The sequence below is a fragment of the Seriola dumerili genome, unplaced genomic scaffold, assembly GCF_002260705.1.
Source record: "Seriola dumerili isolate Sdu_G_001 unplaced genomic scaffold, Sdu_1.0 BDQW01000138.1, whole genome shotgun sequence".
Classification (NCBI taxonomy): Eukaryota; Metazoa; Chordata; class Actinopteri; order Carangiformes; family Carangidae; genus Seriola; species Seriola dumerili.
In genome coordinates, this window is record NW_019174393.1 from 15,242,711 (window position 1) to 15,268,799 (window position 26,089).

Sequence of the window (26,089 nt, forward strand, 5' to 3'; positions counted from 1 at the left end):
AAGTTAAAGCAGAGGAAAGAATTGCATACAATGCATGGCGGTTTTACAAAATAAAGGCTTCTCACACATGGGTCAGGTTGGCCTCTGGCATCTTCAGCTGGGAGATGTAGCAGGAGGCGTATAGCGTCTCAACTCCCTGAAAGAAAGGCCTACAGTTAGTTAGAGGAAGCCCCCCCCCCCCAAATTCCCTCTATTATATGCTTAACACTAGCTCCTCTGCAGGTGTGAGGTCCTCAGGTGGAGGTCCCCCACCGGCAGCTGTGGCAGCAGTCTTTGCTTTGGAAACTAAAATGCTACATATTTAACACCTGTTTTAACAGACTCATTTTTTATACTTAATTTTGACTTGTTGACGTGTTCTTTTTTGGCTCCTGTTGAGATGAAACAGAGAAGAATGAATATAGGCCTTTGATTAGGTCAGAAAGGCTTCAAACACCTTATATAGCCATGGTCTGACAGTATGAGGGTAGACTTTAAAAAAAAAAAAAAAAGTATAATTTGACTTCTTTCTTCCTTCGCCGCTTCCTCCCTCTTTCTGCTGCTCCCTCCCCCTCCTCATCGGCAGGGTAACCGAGGAGCGGTTACCCTGCCGATGAGAGGAGAGTGGGAGCATCCGGGGTTAAGCAGCCTGCTTCCTTATTACAGGGTCAGAGAGGAGAAGGGAGAAAGCGCCGCAGTTTAACACAGACCAACTTTCATTACAGCGCATCATCCTATTCCGCTCACGCAGAGGGCAACCCACACCGAGCAGAAGGCAAGAGAGAGCGAGAGAGAGAGAGAGAGAGAGAAAGGCAGCCTCCAAACTCACCATGCAGCCATTCAGCAGCTTCGTGCGCCTACGCAACAGGCATGCAACTTCTATTCAAAACACACAGAAGATAGCGTGCTGCAGCCTGTTGCACATGAAATACTGGGTCTTGTGTCAGTGGGCTGTGGATGCAAATTCCCCGCGGAGGGGAAATCTGTAATCATCAGTAGAGTTTCCTCCAGTTTCCCCACCCGTGCAGCTTCTGAATCCTGCCATTCCCACGTCTGAGTTGAAGATGATTCTGAGCAGATCGGGTTTACAGTGAAAGCTGTTGGAGGCAGCAGACAGAGGAGTTGATGTTCTGTCTCCTGACAGGAACTATCTTCTTATCATTTCTGATCTACGCCACAAGCATAAAGAAGTACTGCCTGCGTCAGGTGTCGGCGTCCATTTTTTGTTGATAATTAGGAATATAAAGCTGTTAAATAGTTAAGTGTATTTAAATCTGATCTGACTTAATAATAAATTGAGTCTAATTTAGAGTCCCAAAAGAAAAATTGCTCCCATGGGATTTTTTTTAGGGGAGAAACAGCAGTGATCACCAGATGAAATGAAGCTTTTAGCTTTGAGTTATGCAACTTGTTTTCTTTTGTTTTTGTCATTCTTTTTTTTTTTTTTTTTGCCGTATACACCTACAGTATATCCGACCCTGTTGAACTTTCAGCCAATCTGCTCCGGCCAGTGACACATTCCCTACATTGCATGCAGAACACAGTCATTATCAAACTGCAACCTAACAATCCAAGGAAGCCCAGGCTGAGAAAGGTCTGACACTGGCACCTGGCCCGGATCTGTCCCAGCGTATAGAGCCAGGAATCAGCCCCAGCACCAACTCCAGGCCAAGGCTGTAAGTGTACAAAAAAAAAAAAAAAAAGTCATCTTCACTTCCTCAACCAACCAAGTACAAAAGGTCCACCTTCATCTGACCGGTCAGTTCTCGTGTTAGCAATCCACCAGTTCACCAACACCATGACACGCCTCTGATCGTTGGAAAATCCCTCACCCTCCTCTTGTCGAATCAGCCCCACAGATCTTTCCAGCCATTATCGACCGGGCCATTCCAGTCGAGCACCTCCCATGACTAATCTTGCCAGCACCCCACCCCTGCTGCATTGGCCACAGGTGGGTCATGCATTTCTTCAACCACTGATATATCCTCTCAGTTTAGATCTAATATCCTACAGGGCAAGGAGAGTAATAGAATCAGCCTCATTCTGCCTTCATCAAAACATTTCATGTTCAAACAAAATCAGTGCCAGCTTCACTTCTGCACATCTAGATTATTTGAAGATTTATCATTAGGGAAATTAAAAAGAGTTTATTGAATGCCTCCAGGAACTGGATATGGACATGAAACTTACTGAATCAGAAATACAGAGGAACATAAACTATTCCACCAATATCACAAAGCCTTTCCCAGCAAAGCTTCACTCTGCATCGCTCAAGTCAATCTACGCTTCAAGCGCTCAGCCAGCCACTCATCCCCTGTTTGGACTGTGGTCTTCAAGGACACTCTGCAGAGTCATATAGAATATGAACCATTTGTTTAAAATTTTGTCATAAGTGTTTTGTGAGGTCACACTGACCTTTGACCTTTGACCACCAAAATCTAATCAGCTGGTCATTTAGTCCAGGTGAACATTTTTTTTTTAACCAAATTTAAGGAACTTCCTTTAAGGCGTTAAAGAGATTTTGCGTTCCCAAGGCCAAAACCATGTTTTTGTGAGGTCACCATGACTTTGACCTTCGTTATGTTGAGGTGTTAAAGGGAACGGAAAATCCGAAAACGGAACAGAGGCATAATAAAAATGTCTGTACTTAACCTTCCTGTGTGTAGCCGATGTAGGGAAGCACACCCACGGTCAGTCTGTCCTCGCAGAGCATGTCCTCAAAATCTTCTCCCAGGATCAGGGGAGAAATGTCTCCTAGAAATTTTGAAACAGCATCAATCAACTTAAATAAGAACCCAAGCCCTTGGCGATTGGTCTGCAGTGCCATCCTGATAAGACTTTCTCATCTCCAGACCGTCACAGGGTTTTGAGAGCTGGGGCAATAACATTCATGTCCGAGATGAGATGAGCCAACAGCAGCAACAGAACTCCTCATTGAAATGGTTAATAAAGGATATTCAATCAGCCCATTCGATTCGCTTCCTGTGTCCTCATTTCACACGTCTCCTCCCGGCGTTACAACCGGTGCGCCAATCTCCGCGGCCTCTTGTTGGAGTTAGGTGGGATTAAAAAACTTTTATTTTGCTGTTACTCGTGGTTGCATTAGTCAAGCCATCTTCAACTCACTGCCACGGGATCTCTGCTGGATTCTTCTTAATAACGACAGATTGACATCGGTGCTGCACTCACTCAATGATTTCTTGTTAATAGATTTCCCATCAGATTCCTCCAGCGGGTCTCTCAGCCAATTAAGAAATACTTGGCAGCGGTTAGGTATCTCTCTATCTGCTGAACAAACAGCCGGCCCACTCCACTGCATCCCTCAGCAGTGAAATATTGTTTCACTTATGCCTCAGATCTGAGGTTTTGGTCTTCTGGATTATTGGCATTTTCTTTCTTTAATGATGTCTTTAGTAATGTCATTATGAGAGCTTGTCATGTTCCAGGTCATCATAACATTGTTGCTAATGCTCTGTCTCACTTTAAATTCCAAAAGTTTCAGATGTCCAGGCCAACAGAAGTCCAGTGAACTATGGCAGCATTGAACACAAACCCACTACTGGCTACTTTTTCTTAATTCAGCCAGAAATGACATAACGGCCCAATCCCTACGTCCACCCTCACAGACACTTTGAGGGGCGTTCCCATGTCGCCATGAGGCCATAGTGCTGTCCCACTGTCAAACCATCAAGTACATGAGAACTCGCCGGCAGACATTTTGAGCCCTTTCATGCACACTTTCCATAAGTCTGCATTTCTGCAGAATTCGCCTGAGGGGGTAACACATAGCAGCGGATGTTAAACACTGGTTTGTTAGTACTTACGCCAAGGTCTCCTGCTGCAGCCAAGCTTTAGTGATGTCCCTCACTTGTGAGTCGCTTTGTCTGCCGGACGAGTCGATGTAAATGCATCGTGGGACGGCCAGAGGCGTGAAAAAAATGATAAACAACCGCCATGAAAGAGGAAAAAAAAGATGATAGAAGAAGAACGGTTCACAAAGAAGCATGAAAGGAACAAACACAAACGTTGCGAGAAAAAACTAGTTGTCTTGCTTTCCATGTTGTATGAACACAGAGCTGACTGGTGATTCATACTCAGAACTGTGTGCAGTTATTTGTCCCATGATGACATGATGATAAATTCCAAATTTGCTTTCATCAGCTCTTACCCAACATGTGTTTTTTTGTTTTCAAACAGGGAGTGAATAGAGGAAATAAAACATGCATAATCAACAGTCCCAAACCCACAATTGTACGCAACATGCTTTGGCGTTGTCTGAGTAACACGTCACAAAGTGCTGTGTCATTCGTCTTTAAACCACTTTGGGGGGGGGGGGGTTCAGGGCTCATGCCCTAGCAGGGACATTGGGATTGGTGCCAACAAACTGGTTTAGCCACATCAACCTTGAAAAGCTATGATACAGCCTGGAATATGTCTCTTCCTGTGCCACTAGTATCATACCAGTTGGCCGTGTACTCACCACCACAATCTGCGCCTTTGTTTCACACTGTTAAGCTGTTTGTCACCTGAAGCCACTTTCTATTCTCAGTCTACTGGCAAGACGTTCATTTCACAACAGATCCTTTGTTCCCCAGTCGGTTCACTAATCTAACTTCTTCCTATAACTTACAGGCGTAAAAAGCAGGACTCCAGGTCTCCTATTTCCCTCTCCATCCTGCATCAGCTGTTACGACTCCTTAGGCGGAAGTTTGTTTTCACCTTTCATTGATTCTCTTCTTGATGCTGTGTTTTCCCCCAGCTTTTTATGGGTTTTTTTTTTTTTTTTAAGATGCAGTGAATTTTTGACATCTTCCACTTCTCATGACGTCACACTCCGATTTAACCTTTCATCCGGATTTATGTCGTCTTCTTCTCAATCATACCGACATAACTGAAATCATAATTGCACAGATATATTGTGAATTTTGTCTATGCAAATATTTTCAAAACTGAAACCTATCACCATTTCTTCCTCTCCACTCTCCACACATGTCCACAGCCTGGTTTCGATCCCATTTTACTGCAGTGCTTAAAAGATGCAATCTTCCTCTGCATCAATACTCTGGGCACACACAGAATTGACAATGCTGCTTCGGCAAAAGACATGTCCTTACAGGAATTGGGCCACTAGTCCTTTTACGCATTTTATATTGGCTGGCCTGCATCTGCCAGTATTTGTTTCTTTCATGTTTTTCATGTTATGGCCTTCTATTAGTCCTTATTGTACTTTTCACTCAATCGCCTCTGACCTTCAGTTAACATGCAATCTTTCATGAACCTTTTCCCTTCCTTGGGGCACCAATTGCCGTCCTGCTTCCCCAGTCTTTAACTGAAAAGACAAAACATTGTTTTGTATGATTTTAATCATGGTTAGTAATATTTTCCACTTTGGAGAACAGATTGGCTGCTCTCTAACCAATGTTTCCAAATAAAGTATCTGTGTTCATGTTAATTTGCGTCCTGATTGAGACAGCTGTCGGCCAGCTTAATGGTACGTTCCATTTTAACTGGGAAGTTGGAATTCCAGAGTCTCCAGTTGGAAATGTCACCTGGACCGCCCCCCCCAGCCCCCCGAAGTCAGATTTCTGACTCCGAAGATCAGAAGAACCTCACCAACCCTGACCTCGGAATCCAAGATGGCTGAGCATCAAAAGCTTCAGTAATATACTATTTTTTTAGCACTTTGGTCTGATTTGTGTCTCATCAAATCAGTTGTTAGTATGGAGAGAGATTATTTGTGATATGGAGCTCAAATGCTCAAACGTTTGAGCATTGTGTGGACGTAGCCAAAGTGATTTGTTCTGTCTATTGATCTCCTTCGCTCCATTTCAGTGCCGTGGACATCGACACATTAATTCAGGTACATGGTTCAAATATTTCATTATTGTGTTGGCAGATATAGATATGTTTGAGTAAATGAATATAAATGGCAGCAAAAATTATAACAACATCCGACAGATACACACAGATACAGATAGCAACTTTGTATTATTCCTATAACTGTAAACTGTGACTATGCATGTTTACACACACGCACACACACACATACACACACACATATACACCCACATAGTATATGCACAGATTCACCTATTTATATCTGAAACTGTACAAAACAACAAGAACAACAAGAACAACAACCCTTTAATCTCGATAAATATCATGTTGGCACTGCTGCAGTCCAACTGGCAACTGTACAAACAGTGACTGTGGGAGCTCCATAGTTTGTACACACAGGAAGAGATCTGAGAGGATATCTGCAGCATCACAGAGTGCCGGAGTGTCCCTGTGTTTCTGGAGGCGAGCATTGGCATTGCTCAAGGTGTTTAAAACACTTTCCACTATTTGTTTATTTATTTAAATAGCTAAAATCCTGATTTCATAACCATGATGTCGTCTAACAAAAGTCACCAATCAAAAATACACCCCCATTGTTCCAGTTTTGACTGAAATTTCAGCAGCTCAAGTCCAATGAAAAACCTTAAATGATACAAAAGGTCAGCGGTAAACTGCTCAAGGTAAAAAAATAAAAAATAAATAAAAAACTTCAGCTTAATCCTGTAAATGTCATAGAAAACAAGTGGGAGTAATTGAAACCTTGAATGTTAACACAAACAATTCGTACAGGTGGACGACTAACAAACCCTATTCAACTCTATACAAAAGCAGTCTTGGAAGTGAAGTGACCTTGTCCCCAATGACCCACAAGGACTTGCAATGGTATGTATGATTAGCAGTCCGACTGTGAAGACTTTTACCTGGGTGGTGCACGCATATAGGGACTATCAATACGTAATGAAATTCTTTCAAACTAAATCTAAGTTAAAAGAGAAAAAGAGAGGAAAGAGAGAGAAAGGTAGATTTACCTTTCTCTCTTTTCCCTCGCCACATGTCTCCACTTCCTGTATCTGCCGCTTCAAATTAAAAGCCAACTGCAGAGTTGTGCAATTGCAATATTTCCACATACTTACTTACTTACTGGTTTAGGATGAACTGGAAAGAAGGTGAAAGCAAAGTAACAGGTGTAACACAGTAGTGGGAACTTGTGCAACAGTGTTGGGACAAACTTTACAAACAATTTTTCATTTTCCATTGTAGAAAGGTCACGATTGTGTTCGGCTGCTGAGTAAGTAAAAAAAATTTGATTAAATTTAGTATTTAAGATTCAAGGATTCATTTTTAAAGTCTTTATTATGTATTTGTTCTCTGCTCCAATTTCAGAAACATTATGATAAATTCAGATGTACATATTTACATTATAATACATTCTTCCATTCTACCTGAGCTGACTGACTGGAAAACCTCTGTGTTTTTTGCTATTATTGTTTCTTGCTATTATTGTTTCTGTTATTTATCACTGAGAAATATTGGAAAATACATAAAAAAAATAAGATCCTACATATGAAACTTGATTTTTTTTTCACTTAAGGCTCTAAAGAACCCCAAATATTAACTGTGTTGAATATCAAATCTTCAACAGTGATCCAAGAGGAAATTTAGGGATTTGGTGGCACTAGTGGGAGCAGCAACTGAGTGCAGCGCACTCAGGATGGAGGACTCCAATGCAGACACACAGGCAGGCAGGTACACTTCAGTGACTATAATGGAAATAATGGCAACCCACTAGCTGACAGCCTCAGGCGAAGGTAGCAGATGCTCAACTGATTTACAGGACTGGAGCAGGAACAAGGTAAGAGTCAGACATATTGGTGTTTTCAGAAAAATCAGAGTCATAGTTAGGACTCGGAAATTGACACAATTGCTGTTTGCAAGTGGGGAACTACTATAACTCTGATATTATCAGGTTTTAGGAAGCCAACAAAAAAAAAGGGGTGGTTGGTGGAAAAAGGCCTTTAATAACAAGTGACTTACTTACAGAACGTAAAATAGAGGGAAAACCCAAATTGAAGCACTAGGGAAACTAATTGGGAGAAAAGCATAAAATCCAAATACTTGAAACACATGGAGCATGAGGCACTGGAAACTACATGAATGCAAACTGAAGTACAGTAGACGAACTGACACAGACAACAGGGAGCACAGAGACTAAATACACACAAGGGTGGTTGAACACAGGTAAAAAAAACATTAGGATGGGGAAGACAATCACATTGGAGGGAAAGGGGACAAAGACAGGAAGTAAAAGTAACACGAGACACACAAGGGAAGTGATTACAAAATAAACCAGGAAATGAACAAATGTCCGAACATAAAGAGTCAAACACCAAAAGTCCAAACAAAGAGGCAACATAAATAGTCCTGTCAGGGCAAACCATGGCAGATATGACATGGATGGTATGAAAGTGCAAAATGGCAGGTGTGGAAGAAATGAGGAGGGCCTGAGGCAGGGGAGGGATGGCTGTAGTGCTAAACAGGGCCACACGTGTCATTATGACAATAACATCATCAGTGGGTGTATCTTTACAGCACATAACCATAAATATGGACCCGACTCTTCTTTACCAGCGCATTGACTTGTACTATTGCTGAAATGAATCACATATTTATTATTTCTGTGCATGTCTCTCTTCATGTTGTGTTGTTGTATAGCTGATGGCCACACCGACACACCTCCAACATAAAAGCACATATGGCTGCAGGGGGAATAAATAGGACTGAACTGAATTGAGTCATATTGGTGATGAATATTGTTTTGCATTAATATCCCTGCTCCTCTGTGGCCAGTAGCCAACACTAATGCATAAGGTTGGAGATCATTAAAGAGACCATTACCTCCCTGTTTCTTTTTTCCAGACAGTGGATGAGAATCACATTTTCTATTATGAATGGAGCCAACGACTGATCTGGGGTGAATTTCTGCTCCATAATATATTTCTCTCTCTTCCCTCTCTCTGTATTTAGCTTTCTCTGTCTCTCCCGCTCTTTATCTCCTCAGCTTCATGCCTGCTGGATATCCGATCTATTTCCCAGGCACCATTTTAATTTCCTGTCCTGTCAGGTGTGGGCCGTCTCTGTGGCAGAGAGGAAGAGAACACAGAGAATGAGGAAGAGGAGACCCACAGCAGCAACAGCTTGATGTTTCCCCAGGATCCATCCAGCTCTGCTTTAACCTCCTCTGGGACATTATTAGAGAGCGTAAAGCAGGGAATGTCACATACATAGAACATGCACAGAAAAAGAGGAAGTACATATTTTTCATGCCCAATCTCTATGCAAAATACACTAATTCATTATAATCTACTTGTTGTAGAAAAACTGCTTAACATACTTGCTTCAGTACAACAAGCTGCTGAAGTGATAAAAAGTTAACAAAATGTTCAGATATAGTATTTATAGACACGCTTTTTACTTTATTTTTTCATTATGTAATGGCTCTAGAATAATGACACCATCAGCATTTAGAGTGGTTCCCTATCAGCCTCACTTTCACGATGTAATTCTGTCTTCCACCAGGTATGAAATCTCCCTAGAAAATGAAGGGCTGGATATACGGTACAAAGGCAGTGTGTCTGCCACTGCACAACCAAAACGGGAAGAGGATAGCGCTTTTGTTTTCTATGGTAGTTATCGGTCCTAAGTGAAAATGGAGGATGGTGCAACAACCAGAGTAAATGTGGAAACTCTATCTGGCATTAGAAAAAGATTTTCAGGACTCACGACTCGACTTGGACTTAACCATTGATGACCCAGATTTGGACTTGGACTTGGACTATTGATTGCATTCGGATTCATAAGTTGGAGACTCTGACTCTGTTTTTGTGCTTGTGCATGCTTGTGAGTGCATTTGTTTGGCTATTAAGTCACACACAATAAATAAACTTACTTTGAAATAGTGACAGCTGTGTCATTTGTCCTTTCTTACTTGCACGTCAGCTCTTTGACAGTGACAGAGTGGAACACTGGAGCCCATCTTGGAACTTGACTGAGACTCAACCTTGATCACTTGGACTCTACCTTAGGTAATGGGGACTCGACTCTGACTCTTCTTCAGTGACTTGAACTTGGACTTAAAAACTGATGACCTGAAACTCAACCCAGACTTAAGGTTTAGTGACTTGGCTACAACACTGCTCAGAATGTGCATGCAGCACACTCTCATGTGCACCCTGAATGACAGGCACACAAACGGGGGCTGGTAAACAGACAGACAGCGACAGTAAAAATAAAAATAATACTATAGAGATTGACAGGATGTTTGAGCAACCAAAGGTAGTTTACAAAGGAGAGATTATGGATGCTTACCTGCTTATCTGAATATCTAAGGGTGGGTTGAGCTACAGCAATACACAGTGATATTATAGCACCTCAAACTAACTGTTAAGTACCAAAATAACTAGCAATACTATGGTTGCTTGTGCTTTATTCCATCACTACTACCTATCTACCTAAATTAACTTCTTACTGACTAAATAGTAGCTGATGCTTACAGGTGCACTAGAGCCCCTACATCCAGATAATAGAGATATTACAGGGACTTCTCATTAAGCTTCAGCTGCAGTACTCTGTGATAACTCTTATCTGCTGATCTCTAATGTGAGTATCAACACAGTGAAACAGCTAGAGAATGTCTAATTACATCTGCTAAATATAGATGATTACCACATCAGAATCTGACACAATTCTTATTTAATAAGCACGATGAGACAGTTTGGGTAATGTTGAGATCACAAAATAGTTATTTTCTGATCAAGACAAATCAAATCATAATTACACCACGGCCTCCCAGACTTTCATAAAAATGTAAATGACACAGTGGAGATCTTTACTGTGAGGCTCTATTCAGGCAGACAAAGAACACAATGGGCTGCATTAGTGGGAGTGTGTTATTTCATGTACCAGTGAGACAGTGAGAAGCAGTGATTGGCCAATGCAGCACCTAACCAGATGACGTTGCATTGCAGTAAAAGTTCAACCAGATAAGACTTTTTTGGACGTACGAAGCTGCGTAGTATCGAGCGGACCACCCTCGTTGCTCCTCCTCTGTGTCTCTGTGTAAAAGCGACAAGAAAAATAAGGCTTTCGGTCTTCATTTGAATTATTTTTTTTCAGCATTTTTGCTTTATTTGATAGAGACAATGACAGCCCTTTGTTACAGGGTTCATCAGGTGAGCTACTAGGCACCCCAGGCTACATCAGTAAATTGAAGCATTAGGTGTTGGAGCAAGCACATACTGTGCTTTATTCCCATGCATTGTGACTATTAAATATTTTCTTTCCATTCGTAAGGCACTCCACCAATTTAACATGAACTCTGTCTGTCATGTGGTGCATTAATGACCCAGAGAATTAGACTCTTGTCTCTTGTCCAAACATGCAAACTTTCAGTCCCAAATAAATTATTCTGTGACTGAAAAAGAAGTCTTAGCTTTGATTTGATCTTTGCAGCAGTTTGACATCTATGTGGGCTGAAGGCTGCTGGTCTTCCATATAGACTAAGACCCTGTGACATTTCTGAACTAACAAGCCTCTGACCCAGGCAGATGAATGTTCTGTGATCGATTATTTCAACAAGACCATTTGGCAACATTTCAAGGAATCTGCTCCGAAACATTCTCATCAAATAAAAATGTTTAAAGGTCTGACTTGTCTTGTCATCACATATCTGTTTATTGATCTTTAGTGTTTGTTGTACTCTTTTTTGTCTTCTTGTATGCAATATAACTGATGTAACTGTATGAATGTATGTTTTAAGTCAAATTTGACCTTTGTTTTTCCTTTTATTTCCCTTGCAATGTTTTGAATGTGACAGATGACCAAGAACAGAAATGATGGCCAGGTAGGTGCAGCAGAAGCTGGACTATCATGGAGTCACAGTTAGCCTGATATCCACACACAAAATGTGTCAAAAGCTGGGGTGGAAATTCTGCAAACCAATATTTTGTCTCTTGATAGGAGAACACAACAAAGAAGCGAGACTGATGAAGGCTCTTCAGTGATCAATGAGCTATTTCACAATATCCTGTGTACAGATGAAACCAGTGTGGCCTTGGATCCCTGCCAAACCCCGGCCTAAGCATCCACTGAAAGTGAATGTATGAGGAATGATTTCCCGCTGTGGACAGGGACCTATCATCCTTCCTGGGGATATCATAATCAAAGATGCAAAACATCATGGTGTTAATAAAGTTAATTTAAATTCACATAGCTTGTTCAGCATGTACATAGACGTAATGTGGTTACGATGTTGAGGACCAACAGGCAGGAGTGGTCATAATGTTTAGGTTCTTCAGTGTATATTATTAAATTATTATTAAAGTCAAACTTGTTTTTTATGAACTTGTGATTTTTTAATCATGTCTGATAAAAGCTGCAGAACCCTCACTCTCCATATTCATGATAACTAATTAGAATCATAATGGGGCTACTTTGATGCTTTGGCTGTGTGTCATCACTCATGCCCTGAAAAAGACAGGTCATTACAGTAATGTGTTACTCAGCATTGATGGTTATGACTTCAAACCAGCACATTGTTCAAGATTCAATCAATTATTACCATTTTCAATGAAACACTGATTGGGACTTGTCTCTGTGTGAGGTCCAGAAAGCACACAATAACCCAGTGTAACACACAATACAACCGTACAACAACAATACACATACACAATGACAACACAAATGCACAACTACAACACATTAAAAATACACAACGACAAAACAAATACACAATGACAATACAAATAGTCAGCAGCATAAACATATCTCTGTCTAGATAAATAAAACATCAGTGCAGCAGAGAGATATTCTTCTGTCACTGCTTGTAGTAGCAGTAGTAGCTTGTAGTTCAGATTAGCTTGCAGTTCAGACTAGATGAATGAACTTTAATAGAGTAAGTGATGAGGACCAGGCTGAGAGACAGACAGGCAGGCACAGACAACAGGCAACAGGTAACCACATACAGGTAGCAAGAACGGGAGTCCACAGCATGAGCGGCACAACGAGGAACCACACTGAGACACTAGCAAACAGTCTGACAACAGATGGTGGACAAAGGGCTGGTATAAATACTGGAGTAAATGAAGGAAATGAGGAACAGGTGTGTAGGTAGGCGGGGAAGTTTGGAGAGAGAGAGAGAGAGAGATTGGAAATGGGAAAGAGGTGAGCAGGTGGATGTAGAAACAGGAAGAAAGTCCGGGGGCATGTGGCGGGAGGGTGGAGTACGACAGGAGGCCAATAAACAGGGCTGAGACGGAAATCATGAAAGTGGCAGGGAAGGTGGATGGGGTCAGGAAACTTCAGGCGGACGGCATGGTGGTAGAATAGAAGCAGGGAACCTCAGAGGCGGGAGGGGCCGGTCTCGTCTGAGCAGGGATGAAGGTAGGACCGCTCTGGTGGGCGGCGGCAAAGGGCGGGTCTCCTCTGGAGGTCGAGCAGGAGGCCGACAGGGAATCATGCAGAATGACTTGCATCAAACTTGAAATCACTTTTAATTGAGGCTTTGAGGTAACAACCCATTCGTTTCCTCTCAAGAAAGGTTTTAATTAGTCTTTGCAAAATCAACGTCTACTTCCTCCATGGCGTTTGTGTGTGGGCGTTTGGGCCATACTAGATATTCTTGTAAATTACACGGTGAGCTCTGATACAGAGGAGACAATGCCTTGATAATCTCCAGCACGAGCAGGCAGCCGATGCTGAATGCTGAATGGCATAATCGCGGCGAGATGACTTTGATTTCACGGCCCATTGAGCGTAGAATGTGCACACGGCGCCGTTTGGACAGGCGCCACAGCTCAGCAGGCGAAGAGGGCGTGGCTCCGCTTTGTGCCACATGGCGAAGCAACAGGGTACAATTAGAGGCGAACACAGTCACATCCAGCCCGTGATCCGCTGTTCTTCTCTCTGATGGAGGAGGAGGAGGAGGAGCGCCGCATCCTGCTACATCACCTGTGTGCGACTTGTCATATCAGTGAAGGCTTCACGTCAGGAAATATAGATTTTAGGAGAGTTTTCACTCCCCTGTGGTGACAGCCCATCAAGGGAGTTCACTCAGTCTCTTATTCCTGTCTCTGGCTGCCTTCCAGTATCTCTCCATCCTCGCACAAAGCTCCCAAGTGTGAAACTATTTAAAAGAAGAATGTGAAAGACGTCCAGAGAAATAGGAAATGGAATTTTAGCAGCCTATTTTATGGCCTCAGACTGTTGAGGGTGAACTGTTGAAGCACAGCTGAGGATTATTAGCCAGGAGGGCATGATGGAGGAAACGAGAGGAGAGCTGCTCGTCGGCCTCACTAACTGATTTCTCTTAGAGAGGTAATTTCCCGCTGCTTTGTGTGCCAGGAAACCTTCAGAACTCGGTCCCTCCACTTACAGCGTTTAATGGCGCGAACGTACGCTCACACACAGCAGCGAGACTGCAGTGCACGAGTGGCGCTTTTATATTTATTAGAAACTTCTAAATTAAATTGGAAGTTACCTCGACTTGTAAATTAAATTAAAAGTCACATCCACTTCGGAATTAAATTAGAAGTTACATCAGATTCAAATATTAGAGATATTTAACGTAGCTTAAGGACATTTAAGGATAAAAACCTTATCTCTGCTGCCTGGACCGTACACCTTTCCCTGCAGAGACCTAACAGGAATCTGCAAATTGCCTGGCCTACTTTTAATGGAGCTGCATTCTTTTTTTAACAGGAAAATAGACAAAAAAAGGAAAAGACTATGTGCTGCTTGTTCAGTGTGTCTTAAAAGCTTTGTTCCATATAAAGGTTGAACTGTCACCCAGTGGTATTTTAGCAGTAAGTGGAAAGAATGACAAGTGAGAGAACTGTGAGAAAGAAAATATAAAAGTGTACATATATAAGGGATGGACACAAAACCGTCCACACTTGATTGTGTGGTATTTTGAAGCAATTTTAACAAATCTCTACAAGTTTCATACTTTCATAACCAGCATAAAACTTCCTGTTCAGTATGTCTCTTCATCAGGCTCAGGTCCTTTGACATCTGCAGTGAAATGCTGCACGTTTTATCAGTCAGCGGTGGCCAGTGTACTGTTTTATGCTGCAGTCTGCTGAGGCGGCAGCATGTCCGACTCAGGTACATGACTACAGTTTTACCTTGGGTTCCAAACTGGGTAGGCCTACTACTAAAACATAATTAGTTATTATAGTTTTTAGTGAACTATAATAACTAATTATTATATTTGTGTATTATTATTATTATTATTATTATTATTATCATATTATTATATTTGTATTCTGTGAAAACTTTTCACACAGTTAAAAACTTGTTACCAGTTGTCACAGCTACCTGTTGCCATGGTTACCCGTTGTCACCAACAACTCCTTCAACCTAGCAACCTAAACAATCATATAGGTTGTTTTTTTTCAACCCTCTGATACGACCCATAGTAGTATCTCCTGAAATAGCGTCCATTCAGCGGCATGTGTACCAGACCTCGGTTGTCATGGTTACCATAATAAACACACATCTGTACCGAGAGTGGGATATCGATCGTAACCATGGTTACTATAATAACGGTCATGGCTTGGTTAGGTTTAGGCAATAAAAGTACTTGGTTAGGTTTAGGAAAAGATCGTGATTTGGGTTCAAATAAGCACTTCCTCAACATTAGATGATCTTTGTTGTCATGGTTACAATAAAAACAACGTGGTTTACTTTGTTGAATGCTCATGGATAATAGAAACTACATAAAATTACATGGGTATCGAACATCATTCACATTCCTGTGTTTTCTTGACCCATCCATCCACCCCAACCTCCTCCTCCTGTCATGGACTTTGTCTCTCTCTATATTATGTCACCGCACTTTTCCCTTTGCTCCTGTCATAATTGCTACGACTGCTAGATGTCGCCTAGCAACAAAACATAACTATGGGTCATAATAACCTGCTGCTCAAACGACCTATGGGCTCTCTCTCTTTTTTTTTTTTTTTTTTTTACAGGACAGTCTCATTGTCACGGTAACCAGTTGTCACAGTTTCATTTTGTCACGGTTACCAGTTGTCACAGTTACCAGTTGTTGTCGTAGTAATGCAGGTTTTGTAGGTGCTGCAGTAATAAACAGCAACTTTCAAAGCAAGAGATGGAAACGTGTCGCTGGAGCTGAAAGACAAAGAACTGAAATCTGACAGCTGGTGCGGCCGCCGCACACAGCACCGTATTTCAGGATGCTTTTAACAGCACACTTGTACTGCCCCTCCCAACACTCACTTCTGTAGTCTGAAGGTGAAGTCAGACACATGCTTTCACTGAGTTTCACTCTTGGCAGTATGCAGTAGTTACCAGACATTTTTTCTGACAATAGTTTTAACAGTTTCATGAATGGCTCTATTGTAGCGAAAAAATGAGCTGCTGCACACACAGCACAAGTACTTCTCAATAAAACTATAACATTCCTCTCTGTTACCAATTAAAACCGAAAACACCTACAAAAAGTTCAAAAATGTCACGATAACTTCCTGCCAACGACTTCTGCTAATGTTTGTGACAAAGAGATCGTGTTTCCCGTGGTTGTTTGACATTAAAAGCAATGCGGTGTTTTATCAGTGGAATGCATTGAATGTGAAGGAGCAGCAACAGGAGATGTTCAGTTTGCATTAGCAGTTAACACTCCAGCATTATCAGCTCCATTATGTTTGTAGAACAGTGGCCACTGTAAACAGTCAGACCTAAAGACTGTACAACAGACTAGAAGCTTTTCAGTGTATCTATATCGATTAATGTATTGACTGGAGAGCTAGTGTAATAATACTGTGAGCAGCAGTTAAACTGGACCACAACACAAAACCCCCCCCCCAAAAAAGCAAGCGCTCATTTTCATAATGGGACGGGAAAAAAATTGTCTGAGAGCCAAGACAACAAGGAACATTATCAGCCCTGATTTGAGGAAGGGAGGACAGGGCTGGTTGATCAAATGCGTAGTTGTTGTAAAGGGTCGCTGTTTGACAGCAGAGTGAAAAGCCGACTGTGATAGTGCTGCACTTGGTTGTTCGCATGGAAAGCGCCACAAATAGTTGTGTAACAAATGAAATAAGATGAGCCTCCCCTGCTGTCAGATCAATTTTGAACGTTTGATCGTTAAAATACAAAGTTCTCTGAGAATTCACTATTTGGCCTCAGTATCGTTATGGGGTCGGATGTGGGCCGCTGACATTTTTTTGAGATTTTCAAGTGGGCCATGAGTTAGAAGAGGTTGGGAGCCACCGGGTTACAGAATGGTCACATGGTTTACTGACAGCCAGGACGTGCAGTTTAACTGAGCTCAACAAGAGCCTTCCCTCTTTGTTTCGAGCCACTGCTTCAATGCTTCCGAGTGAGCAGGATATAGATGGATAAGATTTGATCTCGCCTGTCCAGAAAAAACAACTAAATGCCACCTTAAAGTAGAAGATTACATTTCATCCGGTTGAGTGTTGTGTTGCCTACCCAGGTTTCCCTCGCCAGAGTCCCTCCCACTCCTCAGAGCGGAGGACGGTCTCTACCAGGGTGGCTATGCCAAGAACATTAACAGGTTGGGTTTGGTGGAAGGATATTGGCAGCTCCTCGTATAAATATGCCACATTTATTACACCTCATGGATTTCTCTTTTACAAGATGCTGCTATTGGGGTTGTGTGATGTTACAGTGACTTTCCAGTGGACCCTGACTTTTGGGACTGTACATTACCGTACACAAATGTAATATATGTACATACATTAAATTTTCATAAATGAAATATAGGTACATATTAAATTAGAACAGGTCATATATTGACATATACTATATGTCTAACCCATGCAATTTATGTATATGTATGTTTATGTATGTATGCTTACATTGTAGACATATAATACATAAATATATATCGATCCCAAAGCCTGTCAATGTATGTTGATATTATATACAGTCTGAGACCACTTTCCTAGGATGGGAGGACGGACATATTTAAAATGAATACAAAATAAAACATATATAAACATATACATTTTTTTTATATATGTTGTTTTAATAAACTTACATATATAAATTAAATATGTATGTTAAAATGGTCACAACATGTTTTTACCATGTAAACAGGTGTAGCATATCAAGACGCAGTATGGTTACTGCACAGGTGTGTCACTTACTTACTCACATTGGCGGGGGGTGCTTTGCTTTAGGATGTAGGGGATGCAGAATTTGACAAATGTGTAAGTTTCTTTTTCGTTTCAGCCGCTTGTCGTGGTTGAAACGTGAGGCTTCTTCAGTCTGGGGGCCACAACAGCAAAGGCTTGACTCTAAAAACTATCAGAGACCACAAACACAGCATGAAGGAGTTCCATTCCTTACCAAGCTTACGCCTCATTAGCTTGATTCAAGCAGAGTTTGTTTTTTTTCATGTGGACTGCTTACTGTCTGATAGGTGGATTAATCTCCTACAGGCCACACAGACAGAGTGGACGACCCTCTGCACCAGCGGACAAAGAAGGAGAGGACGACAGGTGACACCATGCAGGGGGTGAATGAGGACATGTACACACACACACACACACACACACACACACACACACACACACACACACACACACACACACACACACACACACACAAACAGTGCTCCTCTCTTTTTTTGCATGTGATGATGAGTCTGACTAATAACTGCATTGCATTATTGTTCTCCGCTTGTCCAACAGCATAATGAGAAACTTATCTCATTCGTGCTGCTGGATTCCTGCTGAAGTAAACACACGTTTCGTATCATCAGAGGACGGATGTTTCTAGGGAACAAGAATGTTGTGACTTCCTCCTCCTCCAGTCATTCATATGCTCACCGGCCTTTTCCGATTAAATCAGTCATTCAATCATTACTGTTGCTTCATTAGACCACACTGCCTGTGTCTTTAAGAGCTTTACCCCCCCCCCTCCTCATCCATCCATCCTGTATCTCCACAGCACTGCATGATCAGTTTCTCCTCCGTCCTTGAAATCTCCATCTGTCAATCTGTCTTTATTTGAAAATACACCTGTCTTGTCTCTCTTTTCCTCTGTTCTTGCCTTTTCTGCCATCTTTCTCCACCATGCTTCTCCTTTCATCCGTTTGGCGTCCTGTCAGCTCTCCTCTGATGGCATCATTAGCTCCAGTGGCACCAAGGTAATGGCCACAATGGTCGATCTCACAGGAGTAGGACAGGTATCGACTGCAGGAGACATTTTCTGAGGTGCTTCAATAGCTTTGGTCTCCTGCTGAGTTCAGATGGAGCTCTTCTTATCTGTCTGTGTACCTTTGTCTTTCCCTTTGTTTTCCTTCCTACCTGACTGTCTTTTAGTCCACAATCATATGATCCAGCCCTCTAACAACCAGTGGCAGAATGGAAAAATTGTACAAATTGTAAAGGAGGTGAAGCTCCTTCTGTAGAAACTTAAGTACCACCCTATACGGTGTCACCCATGTCCTTTATTGGACATTCCTCTTACCTCTTGCCCAGCTTGAGACAGCAATTGGCCTAAAGCCACATGACATGGTCCCCTGCTGCTCCTCAACATCTTCTGGCTTTCAGCAGGTCCCTGTTTCTGAGACAGCTGTTGTGCAGGACAGGACGACCTCCGGCACATGGATGACGTCCGCCTCCAGCACCTTCAGGAACACGGACCTCCACCTGCTCTTCAGGATGGCCTGCGTGCTCCTGGAGTTCATTGTGGGGTGGCTGGTGGGTTGTCAGTGGTAGCAACCATCCCCAATGATGCAAAAGCCTGCTGAAGGGTATTTCTGGAGGTTCTTTAACACCCCTGCACCATGCACCCACTCAGGGAAACCAATGAAGACATCACTGAACTTGCATGTGTGGCTGCAAACAGCCTGAAAGTGAATAGAGTGGGATGGTTTTCAGAAAGCAGACTGCATCCTCCGTTGGTGGCTTCACACGAATGCGGCGCCAACAACCCTGTAGAAGGCTGTTGACCCAGCCAAATGTACAAAAACCTGCACCCAAGAGAGGCAAATCCTCCCCAGATCGGAAGTGCATGAACTGGGAGAGGAGAGAGAGGACTTTCTTGCCACAACAAGACCCCACAACAAGGTGTGAAGTTCCCCTAGCCAACCAAAACAGGAAGACCATGGGCTTCAATGACGGGCCCCTTGGCGTGGTCACACTTCATGCCAATTACAGCCATCAGAGCACTGACACAGGTTTGTATTCTGATTGCTGGTTGGTTAGAGAGGACATGCTCTGTTGGAGCATCATTTTGTATTTGGTCAATGAGAGATTAGCATGAAAAAAATGAAATACATTAAACTGATTCACCCTTAGGAAGAAAGCAAGACCCCGTCCCCCTCTCTCTCCCCCCACCACTTCACACAGCTGATCTGTCCACCCTTACCTGTCCTGCAGGGGTCACTGTTGAAGCATTTTAATCAGATTTTCAATAATGGATTTTATTTTTCCAAAGAAGAGAGAGAAAATATTTTATGAATGATAATGGGATCTGGTAGTGTTTTTTTTTCAACTAATTACTCTTTTTCATATTTTAATCTCCTTCGTATCGCCTCGTAAGAATAGAGGACAGGCCTTCTCTGCGTTCTTCATTACACAGACACAGTCAGCTCCAAGGTGTCTGCGTTTCAATCAACAATTCAAATACAATTATTGAATTTTCAACACACCATTTTAAATCAAATTTACATCTATCTATATCTGGATTTTTGTGAGGAAAGAAAATGCATACAGAATGCTTTGGATGCAAATCAGATGAAGCTGACTGTAATGAGAATATGATAATAATCATTGCGACTGAGCAGAAGGAGCTCGAACTTCTGTTCATGAAATTAAACGGAAAAATCTACTGCGTGGGTTTCCTCTGGATGGCTCCAGCTTCCTCCCACAGTCCAAAACATGCAGGTTAACTGGCGACTGTTAATTGCCTGTAGGTGTGAATATCAGTGAGAGTGGTTGTTTACCTCTATATTCCAGCCCTTCGATAAACTGATCCTGTCCAGGATGTACCTATGCCTCTGACCAAGTGAGGCTAGGATTGGCTCCAGCCCCCAGACTCTCAAAGGATAAGCATATACAGTAGCTAATGGATGGATGGACGATTCTAATTGTACTTGAGACTTGAGAAGCCTGAACTCGGTTACAGTTAGTTAAAGGGTGAACAATAACTGCTACTTTAACCTCTTCACCCTTACTTTCTGCTATGATACATACAGGACACAGTCTTTCTTCTCATTGTTGGCTCAGGACATAAACCACAAAGTGCAGAATCAAGCAGTATGTATGTAACTCCTATGGATACTGGGCTGGAAGTATGTTTAGTATATTTTAGAAGGTCTTAAAGTTAAAAGGACTGTCAGCTGAACATTTCATTTGAGTCAGCTGTGTCAGTCAGGCAGTTCACAGTGACTCACTCCATTAGTTATGTCTAACAGACCTGAACAAGTGCCTCCAACAAATATTTGTCACCATGTCTCAGAGAGCTGGACGCTGACAAATGAAATGATCCTCTCTGTCCTCTTGATCACCTCTGAGAGAACTGGATGAAGTGTCAGCCATTTTGGCCTCATTATCAGTGTTTGGAGATGGTGTGTTTGAAACAGTCACATGACAGGTGACACAGAGGACAGTGGTGGACGCCTGCGGAGCATTCCTCTACGATGCATGAAAAATAAATGCATTTCAGTTCTATTCTTGTTCTGACATTCAGTGAATCTGGGATTTTAAAACTTTTTGTGTAAGTGAAACAGGACTGTAAGAGTGTGACTGTGACACAGCGTTGTTGCCATGGTAGAATCGTAGACATAAAATAAAGATGGATGTTGCATCTGTGAGGTCACCCACAGGTTTGTGAGGAGCAGTTTCGAAGCTAAGAGTGAGTTGATCCGCTGCCGCCATTTTGGCAGTGCCTGACTCCGCCCAACTCCCAGCTAATCCAAAAACAGACAAACAGGTTGGGCTGGGTGTCATGCATATGCTCAGCCACTTGTCACTGAAAGTGGCCACGCCCTCGATTATGCAGAACTTTAAGCCTCAATAAAATTTAGACAGGTGAGTTATATAAAAAATTCATTTCGTACCAGGTTGACATTTTAACATGGGAGTCTATGGAGATTGATTCACTTTTGGAGCCAGACTCTAGTGGCCATTAGAGGAACTGCAGTTTTTGGCACTTCAGTGTTGGCTTCATTTTTCAGTCCCTGAGGTTGCTGCTTGGGTAGAACCAGAGAGAGGGGTCATTCAGGACTGTGAAGCACTGGGATTTTAGTTTAAAGAGAAGACTCTCCAAAGCTTTATTTTTTTCTCACCTGTCAGCATAAAGTGACTTCAAAGCTGCTCCACCGCCTTGATGTGAGGTTATCCAGGGTTATCCAGTTTCTATATCTGGCATTTTAACAAACACCTTCCATGACATCCAAAGGATAAAGATAAAGAGAACAAGGTCATTGAAGCAGAGTTCTTCTTGGCCACCTGTTGAATCCAATGATAACTTTTTAAAAATCTGGGCTCCCCAGGAAAATATCTGCATTTCTTACCTCACCAAATGGTCAACAGTTTCTCATAGAAATGATATTTATGCAGTGATGAACGTTGAAGTGAGTTATTTTCTCATGATAATTATTCTATTTCTTCAGAGCTCTGGTTCTCCACCTCTCACTTACTGATTGATTTCACTGGGCTTTCACTGAGACATTCTTGTCATCCAGTGATCATCTCAGCTAACAGATGTTTAAACCCTCATTTGTCTCTCTGCTGACAGTGCAGTCTATGCGGTTTCGCCCCTCCACTGCCACCAGTGTCAAGGCCCTGCGGGTTTGTTTGAGGCAGTTTTCATGGCTTTCTATGTATGTTGCATGTTGTATCCATGTTTGCATATTCTCCCTATGCGTGTGTGGGTTTCCTCCTGGTACTCCAGCTTCTTCTCACAATCCAAACACATGCAGGTTAATTGGTGTCTCTAAATTGCCCATAGGTGTGAGCTTGGTTATTTGTCAGCCCTATGATAGACTGGCGACCTGTCCAGGATGTACCCCGCCCTCGTCCAATGTCAGCTGGGATTAGCTCCAGCCCCCAGGACCCTAAAAGGGTAAGCAGGATGGCTAATGAATTAATGAATCAATGTTTTATAGTGAGTCCACAACCAGATTTCTCTGCTGGAAGAGCACATGTACGTAATTCTACATGAGACAGGTTTTGTTGAGGCACTAATGCTGCACTCTGTTCCCTCTCTTTCAGGCTGACTTTTGTGCATCATCATTCAAATCTATTATGAGATCCCTCAAAGAATCTAACCCTGAAATGTTCCACCACCAGCTCTGTAAAAATCAGAATAGCTATTACTACATCACTGCATCTATAGCTCTGCACTAACAACCATTGCTGACATGTCTTATTCTGCTGCTGTTATTAAAAACATGTTTCTGCATGAGTTGACTGAGAGCAGTATTGATAAACTAAACATATCCTTTCCCACTCCATTGTATCGTTGACTTGACCTTAACCAAGGGGTCAGAGTCCATTTCAAATCAATTTTATTTATACAGTCCAATATCACAAATCACAAATTTGCCTCAAGGGGTTTTACAATGTAAACAGCAACAGGCTGTAGTGTAACATAATTGTGATTGACCCCGGTGCAAATATTTTTCATCTCATGCTGCTAACTTAGCAATCAATTTGCAAGCAAGTTATCACAAATGGCAGGGAGCAAGCTCATTGGTAAAATTTCCCAGCAAGCCTTACTTCATAACTTTCGAGAAGAAAGTAACCAAATTAAATAAGTGGTGGGTAGAAATAATAGTTTGGAACATTTCAATAAGGGCAATAACAATATAGAAGATTGTGACTCAATATACAGTAAGTGTGATGGGCCCCTGACAGCTACTGGGCAGCTCTGTGCACTCAGCAGTGCACCGGCTGCACCTTTAACAGTTAGGCCATTGGCAGCAGGGTTCAAGACAAATAATGCAACATGGATTGTAGTTTCGTTCCAGACACATGCACACACGCACAGGGGAAGGACAAACAGCCACCGAGGCTGAAGTAAAGCTACCGTGAAACACTTGTTTTCCTGGGAAGTGTCAGACTGAAAGGTATACTTTGACTTTACTGAAGGGTTAAAAGAGACATCCCAATCGTCCTAATGGCGTGTTGCCTGAAGCCGAGTCTGAGCACGGACACTGTTACCTCTCCACAGTCTCACTGCTTCAGTCACCTTCACGTATAGTTCAAATATTGTAAAAAGCATATCAGAATGAGGTCTGGAGATGTTCCTGCTCTGATTATTAGAATTCATTTACATTAGATTTCGAATGAACTCGTTCCTGAAATGAAAAATGATGTAATGAAGCATCTAGATTCTCATCACCTTCTTTACTTTACATATATAGTGGAAGTCCAAAAGTCTTTCACGACTTTGCCATTAACTTAAATTCACTTGTATTTCTCTGATTTTAGTTCCCTAATTTCAGTTTCCTTCCATTTCTAGACTGATAATGTGATCTGCGTCTATAGCCTGTAGTGTTGCTTGATTATTTGGATATTACTTTCCTGCAGCTCTCTTAAAATGAAAGGCAATATTCATACATTTTGATTCTCTGAACTGCACTACCTCCTGTGAGTGTGAAGCCCACAGAAGAAATGTGAGTTATACTTCACTCAAAGCTTCATTTACATTCTTGTGAACCTATTTACCATCTTTAATTATTAAGTGTTGTTTAATTATCAGATACAGTGTATATTGGGAACACTTGCAATTAATTAATTTGATTTATTTATTAGTGTAAATTAGAGAGTCTTCGATGTACAAGGTTTTAGACTGAGGGGCTGGTGTTTATGAATATAACCCAGATTCACATTTCATTCATTTGCCTCAAGGGGTTTTACAGTCTGTACATCATACAGTATGTCAACAGTGAATAATAAACATGTTTACGGCCTGGTACAAAAAACCGCTCTGGTCTCTATAGCTAATATCCTCCTTCATGACAACGGTATGGGGGGAGTGAATTTTTATACAACTCACCCATTTAAATTTTATTAAGATTTAAAGTTCTGCATAATTTAGGGCGTGTTGCTTTGAGTGACAGGCGGGTGAGCGTATGCCTGCCACAAACCGGCATGCACTGAAGTCTCGGCTCGACACGCACCCCTCCATTATTGTATTGGCAAGATGGCGACGACGAAGCAGCTCACTCTGAGCTCTCCAGAAAGTGATTTCATGGAGGCTACGTCCATCTTTATTTACAGTCTATGGTGTACACATAGAAACAAGTGCATATGCCTTTTTCCTGCACATAAACTGGTATGTAAAAACACACTGTGCACATCTCACAGTTAATGTGAGATAGATAGAAGTCTCACATGGCGAAGTAGAAATGAAAAACAAGACGAGACAGAACAGAACCAAACAGCATGCATTTATATTTTTTCCAACTACAACTAACAATTCAGAAAGTATATTTTAAATAATTGAAATAATTAAATAATTAAATAATTAATTAATTAATTAATCATTTTAATTTTCTGTTTTAGTTTGACATAGATTTATTTCCCTGTTTTTCATTTCAGACTTTCTTTTGTCGATATTAGTGTTATTAAAGATCCCATATAGTATAAAGATCGATTGTTGTCGATTGATGTGTTGTTTGATTATAGATCAGGTCTAGGTTCTATATTAATACTGTGAAAGTATCAAAGCCTCAGTCCACAGAGAAATGCACACTGCCTGTATTCAGAAACTGAGCCTTAAAACCAGCCGTCAGGACTTCTGTAACTTTGTGATGTCACAACAAAGCAGTCGCCACTCTCAGCCATGCCCCAAGCCCCGCCCACCTGGACCCACCATCCAATGTTGCAGGATTTGGTTTCTCTGAGTGTTTACCTGAAATCTGCTTTATTTTTATTGGCTCACTCAGAGTCAGAAGCTCAGAGCCTCCTCTCTTCTTATTGGCTCACCAACCTGTTGTTACTAGAGGTCCAGAGAGGAGATGTAAAACTACATTGATATGGTTTTTGGTTCTTAAAACCACAAATATATCTTCTTATGGATCAACACTTCAAATAAACCACCAATAAAGTATAAAATATGGGACCTTCAAGTCTCTCATTTTTATTTTCAGACATTTAATGCATATACATATTCAAGTGAACAAACTAGTTTTCAGAATAATGTCATTTCTTAGTAAAGCAGGTGGATTACCCGTCTAAGGAGAGTTTCAAGTTTCAGGGTTTAATTT